Below are 12,987 nucleotides of genomic sequence, written 5' to 3'. Positions count from 1 at the left end.
TTGGGGGGGGGGGGGACGTGTGGGTGTCGGGGGTGGGAGTCGTGGACACTCAGGCCAACCCTGCAAGATAACTGTCCCCAGATGCACTCCACGTGCAGACGGCCGGGGAGGACGCGTGGCCGAGCCCTCGGGAAGGCCACGGCGCGCGCGGGCCCGGAGCGCGGGGGGCGGGCGGGCGGGCGGGCGGAGGGGAGGGTCGGCGGCCCCCCGGGGAGCGCAGGGGGGCGGCGGGCGGCGGGGCGCGGCGGCGGCGCCCGGGAATTTGGAGAGGATCCCTGGAGGCGGCGGCGCGGGCGCGCGTGTGAGCGGCCGAGCGCGCCGGGTATTGGCAGCGGCCGAGTGGAGGCTGGGCGGCTCCGACTCCCTGACGCCAGCGCGACCAGATCAATCCAGGCTCGGGGAGGAAGCAGGCGAGCGGCGCGGCCGACGCACAGCCCGCGAGCCGCAACGCCCGGCCGGCCGCCCCCGGGGCCCCGCGGGGACCCCGCGTCCCACCCACCCACCCCACGGCCCGACCCGCGCGGCCGCCACGCGCGCCCCTGCCCGACGGGCGCGCCGCCGAGCCGGTAACGCCGCCCGCCCCGCCGCGACCCCGGCCCGCGCCGGGCCCCGCGTCCCCCGCGTCCCCCGCGTCCCCCCGCGTCCCCCGGGTCCCCCGGGTCCCCGCGTCCCCGCCCCGCGCGCCGGCCTGGGGAACGGGCCCCTGCGCCGCGTGGGGAGGCGCGGGGAGCCGGCCGGGCCGAGGGCGCCTCCTGGCCGCCCGGAGGAGCAGCCCGCGCCTTTGTCGGGTGCGCGGGGTCCCCTCCCCGCCTCTCCCCTCCCCCGCGCGCGCCCCATTGTGTCCGCGCCCGGGCCCCGGCCACCCGGCGGCCGCCGCTTTTAGGGGGGACGCAACCCGGAGCGGGTCTCGCGCCGGCTAGAGGGGGGTGGAGAGGGGACCCTTAGGGGTGGTGCTGCGTGTGCGTGTGTGTGTGTGTGTCTGGGGGGGGTGCTACGCTCCCGGACGGGATTCCCCCCCCCCTTTGCTCCCCACGAGCCTCTAGGGGGGTCGAGGTCAAGGAAAGTTCGCCCCGAAATTCCCTCTCATTTATTCAAAGCTTTGGCGGCTGCGCGTCAGCGCCCCCCACCCCTCCCCTCCACCCCCTTCCCCTTCCCCTTCCGCCTACACCCGCTGCGCCCGCGAGTGGCGGCTCATTCCTTTCCCTTGACCGGATTCGATTGCCTCACGGCGTGTGCATTCGTGCGCCCGCGCTGGAACAAGTAACTGCTCCTTGCCTCGGCCGCCGGCCTTCGCGGGGGTCCCCGGGGCTCGCGTCCGCAGGGGGTGTCGCGGGCGCGGGGAGCGGGGGGGGTGGGCGGCCGTGAGAGACCCGGACCCAGACCCGGACCCGGACCCGGACCCGGACCGGGGGCTCGTTGGCCCGAGTTGCTGCCTCGCCAGGTACCGGGCGGCGGGGCGAGCTCAGCGGGAGGGAGGCGAGGCCAGGAGCCGCCGGCGCGGGGTGTTGCTTTCTTTTGTGTGTGTGTGTGTGTGTCTGTGTGTGTGTGTGTCTGTGTGTGTGTTTATTTGGAGGGGGGGTTGCGGGAGAGGAGGCGCGAGCCGGTTTTGAAACACAGACACTCGCGCGCGCACACACGCACAGGCACACAAGCACACACACGCACACACGCGCACACACACGCACACACGCACACAAGCACACAAGCACGCAGCAGGCCCGGATCGGCGCGCAGGCAGGAAGGCGCTGCCGGTGGAGGAGCCGGGCGCGTCGGGCACCGAGCCCCCACCCCCGCGTGCGTGAGTACTCCCCCCACCCCCGCCTCCTGCGCGCCCCGCGCCCTCTGCCCTCTCCTCTTGTCCCCCCCCCCCCGCCACCCTGCCCCACTCCCGAGCACCCCAAGTGGCAGAGGGTGTGCAAGGAGACGCCAGGGACACGTTTTTCGGCCCTGCCCTCCCCTGCCGTGGCCGCCACTCTCCGCAGCACCGTCGCGGTGGCGCGCGCGCGCGCACGCGTCCGTGCATGTGTGTGTGTGTGTGTGTATATGTGTGTATGATTGTGGCCGTTTTTTTGTGGATTCTTTGGGGGGTGTGTCTGTGCAGTGCCTTGACTGCAGACCCTTGCTCGCGCGCTTAATTGCCCGTCGGATGGATAAATGACGTGCCGGCGTTCAGCAGCACAATGAGAAAACTGTTGTGTCCGCCCGTGTGGAGTTTCTCCTCTTGTGTCTAATAAGCACTTGGGCTTTTACGGGAGGTCGGCGAGGTGTGCTGGTCCCGCTGGAGAGGAAGCCGGGCCCAGAGCCTTCCACCACCCCCACCCCCCCTTCCGTTCCTGCTGGTCCCTGTGCACCTGGGCCGGGCCTGGCCAGCCGCTGCTGATGGGAAGCGCTTGTCCTTTCTCGCGCTCTCTTGGAGTTCTTGGGTATCTCTGTGCAGGCGGTGGGCATTTTGGGTTCATATTGCGACTCGTGGGAACCTCCTGAAGGTCGGAGGGTGAGGTGGGGGATGCTGTAACCTCTGGAGGGGCTGGGACCCCTCAGGTTTCTTCTGTGGCTGTGGACTTGCCTTTCATTTCGTTTTTACACTCCAATTTAGATATGTAACTAAATACATTTTTCCTCACCCCCCCCCCTTTTTTTTGCAGTATCCTTTGGTTTATGCCCTTTGAAGAGCTGATGGTCTTTGTTAGAAAAATGACAATTTGGGGGTCACTTGAAAACTGTTTTTTTTTTCCCTCCTAGAATTTAAGTCATTTTCTTTTTCCCTCTGGGCTGAGCTCATGACAGAGTGAAGAGGAATTCTCATTCTCTCAAACACATGCGTTGAAACCCCAAAGAATTCTGGTTGGTCATTTCGAGAATATAGTGATGCCAGGGTTAAAGATAAATTTGATCAACGTGGAATATGGAGGGAAAAAAAAAATAAAGAACCCTGAATGTAATTAGACGAGTGTATTTAAGCTGCAAGCCGCCTGCACAATCAAGGCCAAGTTGTGTGTGTATAAAAGATTCTCATTTGTGTAATCTTACAAGGCTAATGGAGGCATCACGGAGGCTTATAAATAATGTAAGTTTGTGTATAATGTAGAGTCTCCCGAGACCGCCGAGAAAGCATCATTACCAGCTCTCCAACCTGCTCGAGATCTTAAATTGATTTACAGCACTGAACTGGTGCAAAATGATACATCAGGATGACATGGGGTCAGCCTGTAAAAGTCTATGATGTCAGCCTGTTAGTTCAGGCATCATAATTAAACCATATTACAGGGGCAGCCGAACAGGGGTCTGGCGTTGGACCTCAGCTATGGGCGGTGTAGGGATGTTGTTTACGTGGAAAAGCCCAACTGCTGACCACCTCGCTGCTGATTCTGAGAAAGGGAAAGCCTAAGAGAACACTGAATTTCTTGGGGGGCGAGGGGTGGGGGGGTTCCATCTGCAGCGTCTAAGGAGTTTCTCTTTGGTTGGAACAGATGTGGGGTGGGGGTGGTGCTAATGAGTTCGAATCTGTCTGCTGGATTTTGGTGTGAACTTGAATTTACGGGTCTTGGGGACTTTCTAGAATATCCAAGGGTCACATCCTTTATGATGATAATGATGATGATGATGATTGGGTCGGAGCAATAGCATAGCGGATAGGGCGTTTGCCTTCCACGCGGCTGACCTGGGTTCGATTCCTCCACCCCTCTTGGAGAGCCTGGCAAGCTACCGAGAATATTCCACCCCCACTGCAAAGCCTGGCAAGCTCCCCGTGTCGTATTCGATATTCCAAAAACAGTAACAAGTCTCACAATGGAGACGTTACTGGTGCCCGCTCGAGCAAATCGATGAACAACGGGAGCAGTGCTATTATTATTATTATTATTATTTTAAATCTCTGATCCCTTTATTAGCCCTGAGTGGCTATGTGTTGATGTGCCTACTAGCTGGCGTGTTATTTCTTTAGCCATGGTTTCCCGGTCTCTATGGGGGACAGAGAAATGACGAGTGTACAAACAGTTCAGGGGAAGAAGGTGCTTGGCTTTTGTGTGAATCTCTGACAAGCCTCAGTTTATGGTTCAACTCACATCGCGCTCTCCTGGAAAAAAAGCCGAACCACTTGTGGGTATCAGAATGCCAAAGTCAGAAACGCGAGGTCACCTCCTGGGTAGCACTGGCCACACTGCATGTGATTCGTGGGTCCACAGGGCAATTGGCTGCCGTTCGGCACAGTTGTTGAATGTGCTTTCCCCTCAGAGGTTCTGCACGTCTGAGAAACTTATCTCTGTGCATTTCCTTCCTTTCTGCTCTCTCCTGCAGCTCCTTTTCTGCCTGCTCCTGAGCCTGTTGGGGGTCAGAGAGTGAAAGGGCTGTATCAATTACTGTCCATACCAACTAGATACACATTAGCTACTTTGGTTAAAGTAACAGTTTGGAAGAGCCAGTGGAAGCTGCCGATTAACCCAGGATGACTTTTCTCCCTATGGTGTTTTACAGCTGGGGTCCTGGATCCTAATTTGATTTAGAGCGTTGGGTAGGAGAAATCACTGTAGCTCAGTTTCTTCTGAGTTTTCACAGTGCGCTTGTTTTTTTTAAGGCTCATATGTTGTGTGAGCAGAATGCACCCCCTCGCCCAAAGTACTTTCGTCATTTTGTAGGTGAAGAATCTTGAATTCAGAGTGATTCAGTGTCTTGCCCTGGGCTTTCTTATGAGCAAGTGGTTTGGATTAATAACCTTAGCTGGATTAGGGAGAAGACAATCTTACTCATACACACACACACACACACACACACACACACGCACACACAGAGTTTTCTGTTTTGGTTTAGAAGATCTGGCAAATCATTATTCTGCCAAGCTTTTTGATTCTGTACGAACTTTTGATTTTATTGTTTAGGCCTTTAGAAAAATTTGTTATCTATTTTGTGTATGTGTGTATTTGTGGCTTTTTCTGGGTAATCATTGGATGCTTAAGAAAGGAAATATACTGTTAATACTTAAAATCTGAGCAGAGCATAACTGGGAGAGTAAACCTGACATCACCTTTCAAGCCTATGTGGGTCTGATCTCTGTTTTTCTGGATAATTCCTGTCATTTTCCCTCACATTTTGTTGTACTTTAAGCTGATGGTACTGCTCAAGGAAAGTCTGATAATTCTATTTGATTTATTTTTTTTGTCTTTTGGAGACATACTCATCAATGCTCAGGGGTTACTCCTGGCTCTGTACTCAGGAATGACTCCTGGTGGTGCTCAGGGGGACCATCTAGGAGGCCAGAGATTGAACCCGGGTCAGCCACAAGCAAGGGAAATGCCCTCCCCACTGTACTATCTCGTCAACCCTTAATTTTGTTTAATGTCATCAAAATTCGCCTTCCTGTCGTCTCCAAACACCATACCTTGAGATAAGAATAATGGATTCCTTGGAAACACCCCCTTACCCCCATTTTACATTGACTTTTGTATAATCCTGTAGTTCCGGGTGGTTTTAAGAATCAGATGAAATTCTGGATCTTACCTCTCCTTCCACTCTCATCCTCCTGCCCCCCCCACCCCAGAATGCCCTCATGCCTCAGGAAACTGGTGCTTACACATCTGTACCCCAAGTGGAGCTTTTCAGGAGGGCGACCCCAGGCCCTTAAGACTGCCACACACGCCCGCAAACTCTGGAACTTGTCAAGCTCCTGACGGAGAAGGGAGGGCTTGCGTTTGCAGTTGGCTTTGCCTGCTGGCAGCTCCACCTGTTCAGACCCCAGGAAGCAGTCGTGGGCCCAAAGGAGAAGGATGCTTGACTGGTGTGACTGCGACCAAGCAGGATTGCTGATGCTTTTAGCTTCTCCCTGTTGGTTTCTTCTTTTTCTGTGGGGGTTGGGGGAGCAAACACACCTGGTGGTGCTCCGGGCTTATTCCTGGCTTTGCACTCAGAGATCACTCCTGGTAGGGCTCTGGGCCATATATAGGGTCTGCTGTGTGCACAGCAAGCACCCTACTCATTGTACTATCTTGGTTTCTTCTTAGAGTGCTTATCATGGTCTGAACCTTGGGTCTGGGCATGTCCCTGAAAAGGGGTGGGAAGAACTTTTTTTTTGGTCTAATAGTACTGGATGTCATTGAAGCTGAGTAGGAATCTCATCTGACAATCTCATGGAGATTTTTTTTCCTTATGGAAGGAAATTGACTTGTCTTTGTCATTTTGCTCGATTTGCTCGAGCGGGCCCAGTAACGTCTCCATTGGAGACTTTGTTGTTACTGTGTCTGGCATATCGAATACTCTCGGTAGCTTGCCGGGCTCTCCGAGAGGGGCGGAGGAATCGAACTCGGGTCGGCCATGTTGGCCGCTTGTAAGGCGAACGCCCTACCCGCTGTGCTATCGCTCCAGCCCATTTTAAAGATGGAAAAAAGTGGTCCTATGTCTAACGCACTGAGCAGGATCCTGCTAGCTGGGCAACTGATGTTGCTCAATGTTCAAAGTCAGTCAGGTGGTTCTATCATACCAGCCTACTTGCTTGACCTATAAAAATAAATGACATTCTTAACTGAAGGTGGAAGTTTGGGGTATTTAGGGAAGGAGCCAGGGGTCTTAGGGAAAGAATCAGAAAGGTCTGTGGGAGAGAAAGGTCATTTAACTTAAAAAAAAAGGTAGAGATAATTGGTTTTAAGTCATGAAATGACTGAAATAAATGGCATTCTCTCTCTCTCTCTCTCTCTCTCTCTCTCTCTCTCTCTGTCTCTCGGTTTTGAATCACACTTGGTGGCGCTCAGGGCTCTATGCTCTGGGCTCACTCCTGTTGGCACCCAGGGAACCATCTGGGGTGCTGGGGATCGAACCCCAATCAGCTGCCTGCAAGGTGAGAGCCTTGATCTCTGTATTCTCTGCAGCCTCCAGATGCATATTCTCTTTAATGTAGGTCTGTACATGATTTTCTCCTTAACTTCTTTTCTTTTTAAGGGTTCATTTCATGTTATTACAATTTGGGGGCAGTCCAATGAAGGGGGCACATAGAGCAGGGTCTGGGGGAGGGGTGGGAGGTTCAGAGCCTCCTCAGGACCCCCCCCCTTCCCAGTACCCCACCTACCCACTGACCTGCAAGTTCTGGTTTGAGGTGTCCTTTCCAAGATGATTAACAGGTGGGCTTTAATAACAAGTTGGAACATTTCCTCTTTACCCCAAATTGTAATCTCTGACTCCGTTTCTTTCCACTCTTAACTGCTGGTGCAAATGTTCAGTGTAGTTTGATGAGAGGACTGTTGTCTGGGTTGCAGCAAAAATACGCAAAGGATTTTTAACATGGATTTTGGAGTAGCTTCCTTTCAAATAAAAAAAAGGCAGAAAAAGAAGAGAAAGGTAATAGGAATGCAAGTCACTTCAATTCTAAGTTAAAATCTTCATTTTGATATGCATTACTGATATAAGATCGATTTCAGAGATCTACAACTAGTTCGTTTACAGCCCTCTCTAGTTCTGGAAGATAGATACTTCATAAAGAATGCCAGTGTTTAGGAGGAAAGGCTTAAACTTTGGTTCCTCCAGCTCAATCTGGGGGACCGTGAGCATTTGAGGAATTGCCAGCCTACTGGGAGCCGTATTTGAGCATCTGAGCATCTTGGTAGTCTTAGTTCTTAGCAGAAATCACACCTTTAGGGATGGGTTTCTCTTCAAAATAAAGCAGTGGGCATTGGAAGGCTTTGGAGGTCAGGAGGCTCGCTTGTTGATGCTTGGAAGTCTCTCTTTGCCCTTCTCACTGTTCAGATAAGGAGCCTTGTTCTCTTGTAGGAACCAGGTCTAAGGTGCAGAATGTTGGTTTACTAACTAATGTTTTTGAGACAGCAAGCTGGAGTTTAAAGAAGGCACACGTATGCAGGCCACAGTTAATTGTGTACTTATATCTTTCTCAGCTCAGATTGTAAATAAATATTTACTCTATTTGGAAATAATTGGTTTTTTTAGGAAGAAGAGGTGGGTCAAACTATTGATTCCAAACTTATTTATACACATAGCTGTCCAGACTTGTTTTCCCTTAATTTTAGGGCAGCTGTGTTACAGATATTTTTTCCTATAGATGTTTCGGATCAGTGAGGTCCAATTCAGAAAATAGAAGTCCTTTGGACCTTTATAGCTTTTCTCTTTCAGTTCCAAGCACCACAAGGGGGTAAAAATAGGAACTAATTATCTTTTGAGTATTATAATTAGGCATTCATTTAAGTCATTACTTCATTAGATAAATGCAAGCTCTTTTGTTTGTTTAGCTGGAAAGAAAACATTTTAATGAAGGGAGGATTATTAATATGCCCTTGTTTGATAATTTTATGCAGCATCGTAATAAGTGTATGCATCGTGGGTTCCGTGCATACATAGTAGTTCTGAGGGCTTAGTCATTCGTGAGAAGACACATGACAAATCAAAGGCAGTAGTCGCGTGGCAGGAGTTGACACAAGGTTGTACACAACACAGGAGTCAGCGGTCCAGTTGATAGAGGACCTCAGTGATGGGAAAGAGAAGTAGCTTGCAGGGGTGGGAAGGAGAGAAGGTTGTGCAGAGTGATGTGTGGGAGACGGGGGTGGGGAGGAGGAGGGAACAGGCATTCATGGGAGGCTTTCTCCAGCCTCACTTCTGTGGGCCTGTGGTCACCAGATGGGGTTGCACAGGTAACTGTGGGGTTGCTGAAAGCTTTTTGGGGGGATTTTGTTTTAAAATAAATGTATGATATGTTATCTGCACCTATTTGATTAGTGTTCACACCATTGGGGTTTCATAAAAATTTCTCAGGTGTAAAAAGGTCACGAGTGGAAAAAGTGTTACGAAGCACAGGGAACTTTCTGCAGGGAGGGAGAGCCTGTCCCAGTGGCCTTGGGGCCCCTGACCTGCAGTGGCCACTGTGCACTTAACATGTAGCCCAGGCAGCTGTGGCCCAATTCTTATCTTTTTATACGTTTGGTGGCCACACCTGATGGTGCTCAGGGGACCTGGCTCTGCTCAGGGATCTCTTCTGGCAGGGCACAGGGACCATACACAGTGCGAACCTGAACCCGGGCAGTAAGGATGCAAGCAGAATACCTTAACCCAGTGCTGTCTCTTTGGCTCCGGAACTGCATTCTTAGGACAGCTCACTGATGGCCGCATAGACATCTCTCTGTCCTGGAACTGCATTCTTAGTTCGGCTCACTGATGGCCACACAAACATCTCTCTGTCCTGGAACTGCATTCTTAGGTCAGCTCACTGAAGGCCATACAGACACAAGTGGGACCACACAGATGGAGGATGGTGAGCTGCCGTGCCTGACTGCGTTGGTGCTCCCTAGAAGGGCTGGAGGGGAGACCGGAGAGGCGTGTTCCAAGAGGATAGATGAGGGTGAGAGGTTGGGCCTTAGAGTGCCTGGAGGAAGAAGCTTTGTTTTTTTTTTTCTGTTTGTTTGTTTGTTTTTGTGCTGGTGGGGTTGAGGGTCTGAGTTGTCTGCCAAGGTGTTGCTCACTCCAGCAAAGGTAGCAGTGGGAGAAGCTGAGTTTGTGAGCAAAACCATCACTCTGTGCTATCTGGCTTCCGGGTCCTGGGAGGGAAAAGTGGCCGAGGCTGTCCTGAAGTTTCCTCCCTGGGGGACTGGAACATTGGCAAGACCATTACTTAAGAATGGAGAAGAACTGGTTACAGATGCGCTGTTGTGTGTGTCCAGTGAAGCTGCCAGTTGGAAGAGACAGGTTGAGCGTGAGGGGAGGCTCTCCAGGCCAGCCCGGGAGACGTAGCTGTGGCCCTGGGAAAGGGCTGCACATTTGGCCCTTTGGATGGGGAATTCTGAGAGCCAGAGGCAAGACAGAGCATCAGTGGTCCTGGTTCTCCCATGGACACACTCCTCTTGGAATCCGCCCCAGGACGGGAGGAGGCATGATGGAAGGAGCTAGAAGGAGGAAGTGGAAGCAAGGTGTGGGGATTGGAGGAACCAGAGGGACCGATACTGGCTGGAGTGGAACCAAGGGTGTGTGTGTGTGTGTGTGTGTGTTCCAGAGTGTGGGGAGAGTTGGGGTAATCAGGAAGTACAGTTGGGGTGAGGAGACCAAGTATGTTAAGAAGTCAGAACTCGATGCCTCTCTGCACAAGACGTGGCTGCCGTCACACTTCTGGGTTGGGAAAGAGGGGCCAGATCCAGGTGCTTGGGACTGGAGCTAGGCTGGGTGCAGGAGAGGGTGATGGAGCCAGTTGACAGAGCCGGATGATGGAGCCAGATAGAGCCAGAGTGATTCTGGGAGAGAACCAGAGAGGGGCCTCCATGGACACAAAAGCAGGTGGCAGAACCCCCCACCAACCGGCGTGGGCTGGCCTGGTGGGGCGGAAGCAGGTCCTCACAGAAGGGAGGTAACGTGGGATCGGGAATTCTGCTGGAAGCCCCAGCACAGCAGAGAAGCCTGTGAAGACCAGGCAGGGTGCGGACTCGGCATCCACACAGGGGGACCCCGGAGTGACTTCTGTGCCCTGGCACTGGGGCTCGTCACACTTGCTGGTAGAACTCAGCGGCTGACTGGAGGGAATGCTGGGAGCGCATCCGGGTCTTGTCAGTATCGAACACTTGGTCTCTCTAAGGAGAGGACACCCGGGGTCCTGTCACCGGGGTTAAGTCCAAGTCTTCACATATGGATTTGCTTTTTGGTCTCTTTTTGCTTTTGGATATCTGGGGGCCATGCCCCACCCTGCCCAGGGATTAGAACTGGCTCTGCTCTCAGGGATCACTCGGGGCAGTGCTCAGGGGACCCTGTGTAGTGCCAAGACTCTAACCCGAGTTGGATGTGTGCAAGGCAAGTACCTTCCCCACTGTACTCTCCCTCGGCCCCCCTGTACTTGCGTTCTTAATTTTTTTTATTCTTTGATGACATGGGAGAAACCACCCTCGGCGTCATGTCTTCTTTTTTCCTCACTCGGAAAAGACAGTCTCTGCCTTCCATGATAGTGAGCTGAAGTGAGTTTAATGCCTCCATGTTTCTCCTAGTCGAAGATGCTGCTTTGTTGTAAGGTGCTATTTCAGGTAGTGATAAGGAAAATAGAGAGGGTCGGGAGATCATACAGTGGTTAGGGCCACCAGGAACATGCCTGATGCTGGTTCAATTCCTGGCACCACTGTGAAAACAGCCCCCCACACCCAGCATCAGCACGACCAGGAGCAGCTCCGAGGGACCCAGCAGAATCGGGACAGTTAGCCCAGAATCACTGGTGGGGCCCCGGAGTTCCTGGGCACTGGTTGAGACACCCCTCAAAATATTCAACCGAAAAACCCAACTCAGTGAAACATAAGTACTATGGCTTATTCATTTGCTGGCTTCAGCGGTGATAAAATGCGGGGGATGGGGGGTGCACATTACAGTCTGAGGTTCCAAATACATAAAGGACTTTGCACGGTACATAATGAGCAATTAGAAACTGTTGGCTATTTATCAAAATCAATGTGATTTTAGAGTCTCGGATGTTGATGAGAGCCGTAGCCAATCTAGTCCAGATACGGGTCACAGGTTATAAGGAGTTTAATGGACTCCAGGAATTGAGAAGATTTGAGTAACGGGAATGCTGGGAACCGAAGTGTCAAGTACCAAGTTTGGGAATCTGGAGACGGAGCACTCGCCTGACGGTTCTGGATGAAGGGTTTGAGGAGAAGGACAGCAACTGAACTGGGAAGAAGGCCCTTTAATGATTCCAAGTTGCTACTTAAATTGCCTAGAGCTTTTAAAAATAAGTATCTGAATTTATCAGTGGCTAATATCATTTGTGTTATTGTGTGTGTGTGTGTGTGTGTGTCCGCACACACCCCCCCCCCCCCCCCCAGGTCAGTGGAATCATGCATGTTCAGTTGCAGAGAGACCCCGGTGATTCAGAAGGAAAGGGAGTTGGATTCTTGTGCCACATTGGTTGATTGGTACCACTTTCTGAAGAGGTGGACGGGGGGAAGGAGGGTTGGACTGATGGTCAATTATCAAATCCTTCTAAGGATGTTTTGAAAGGCAGAAACCAGGGCCAGGGGTAACTCAGCAGTAGAACGCCTTCCTTGTGTGTGCGAGGCCCTGGATTTTATCCCCAGCACTGCAGGAATAAAAGCAAAGGCAGAACACAGTTAAGGGGATGGTGGGGCTGGGGTGGGGAGCGGAGAGGACAGCAATTCTGTGATCAGACTCCAATGCACAAACAAATGCAGGGCCCAGAGCAGGAAGGATGCTTGCACACAGTGACCTGGGTTCCATCCCCAGGATCCCATATGGCCTCCTGAGCAATGCCAGGAGTAACCTCTGTGGGTGTGACCCCACAAACCAAACCAAACAAAGGGGAAATGACCAAAGGCATACAACTTTCGAGGCAATAATTTGTAGCAACTATTGTTCTTTGTAGGAAACCTGTTCCTGGGCTACTCATGATGGGCGAAAAGGACTTACAGTGCCAGTGATCGCACCGGGACACCCACGTGGCAGCCTCTGTGCAGCCCAGCCCATTCTTTGAGGTGTCTCGGGACCTCTCTGTTGGAAGTTTAGAGCCCATAGCAGACACCCTCCCACCCCTGCTGGGTAGAGACACGGTCCAGCCCAGGAGCAAAATGCTCAGGACCAACCCAAAAAGCAAACTGCTGACACACGCACGAAGTTCTGTGCCCTTCTTGGGTCGTCCTCCTCACCGGGCTGGGAATGATGGTCTCTCCTTCCTTGTGTGTCTGGAGACAAGGAACTCTCGCCTGCCAGCACTGACTGGGCTTTTCTTGTCGGAGGAAAGGAAGCCGAGTTTTCCCCGTGGGGAAGCTGGAGTCTCTAGGAGGTGGATACAGCTGATGTGGAATCCCGAGTTGGTGGGGCAGGCCTGGCCCTTCCTTCTCTCACTCCCCTCCCCCCCGTCCTGCTGGGTGGGCTGGAGCTCTGGGTCTGATGACCCTTCCACAGTGCTACAGACGGCAGGCACAAACGCACCTCCTTCTATTGCCTGTGTCACAGTATTTGATCGTTTCTCTACTGGCGTTTTCTTACTCGTTGGACATGTAGCGATGATTGTCATGG

General features: G+C 52.8%; 1 protein-coding gene across 1 annotated transcript in view; it reads left to right on the top strand.

Moving 5' to 3' along the window:
• The first annotated feature begins 282 nt into the window (after positions 1 to 282).
• Positions 283 to 12,987, top strand: part of SMAD1 (SMAD family member 1) — a 66,619-nt gene continuing 53,914 nt past the window's right edge. Inside the window, exon 1 of the mRNA XM_056119097.1 lies at positions 283 to 566. The gene's annotated coding sequence lies outside the window, so the exon portion shown is untranslated. The remainder of the gene's footprint in view (positions 567 to 12,987) is intronic.

This window comes from Sorex fumeus, unplaced genomic scaffold (assembly GCF_029834395.1).
Source record: "Sorex fumeus unplaced genomic scaffold, SorFum_2.1 ptg000039l, whole genome shotgun sequence".
NCBI classification, from domain to species: domain Eukaryota; kingdom Metazoa; phylum Chordata; class Mammalia; order Eulipotyphla; family Soricidae; genus Sorex; species Sorex fumeus.
The sequence above is the reverse complement of the archived record's forward strand: the minus strand, read 5'-3'. Positions and strand labels throughout refer to the sequence as shown.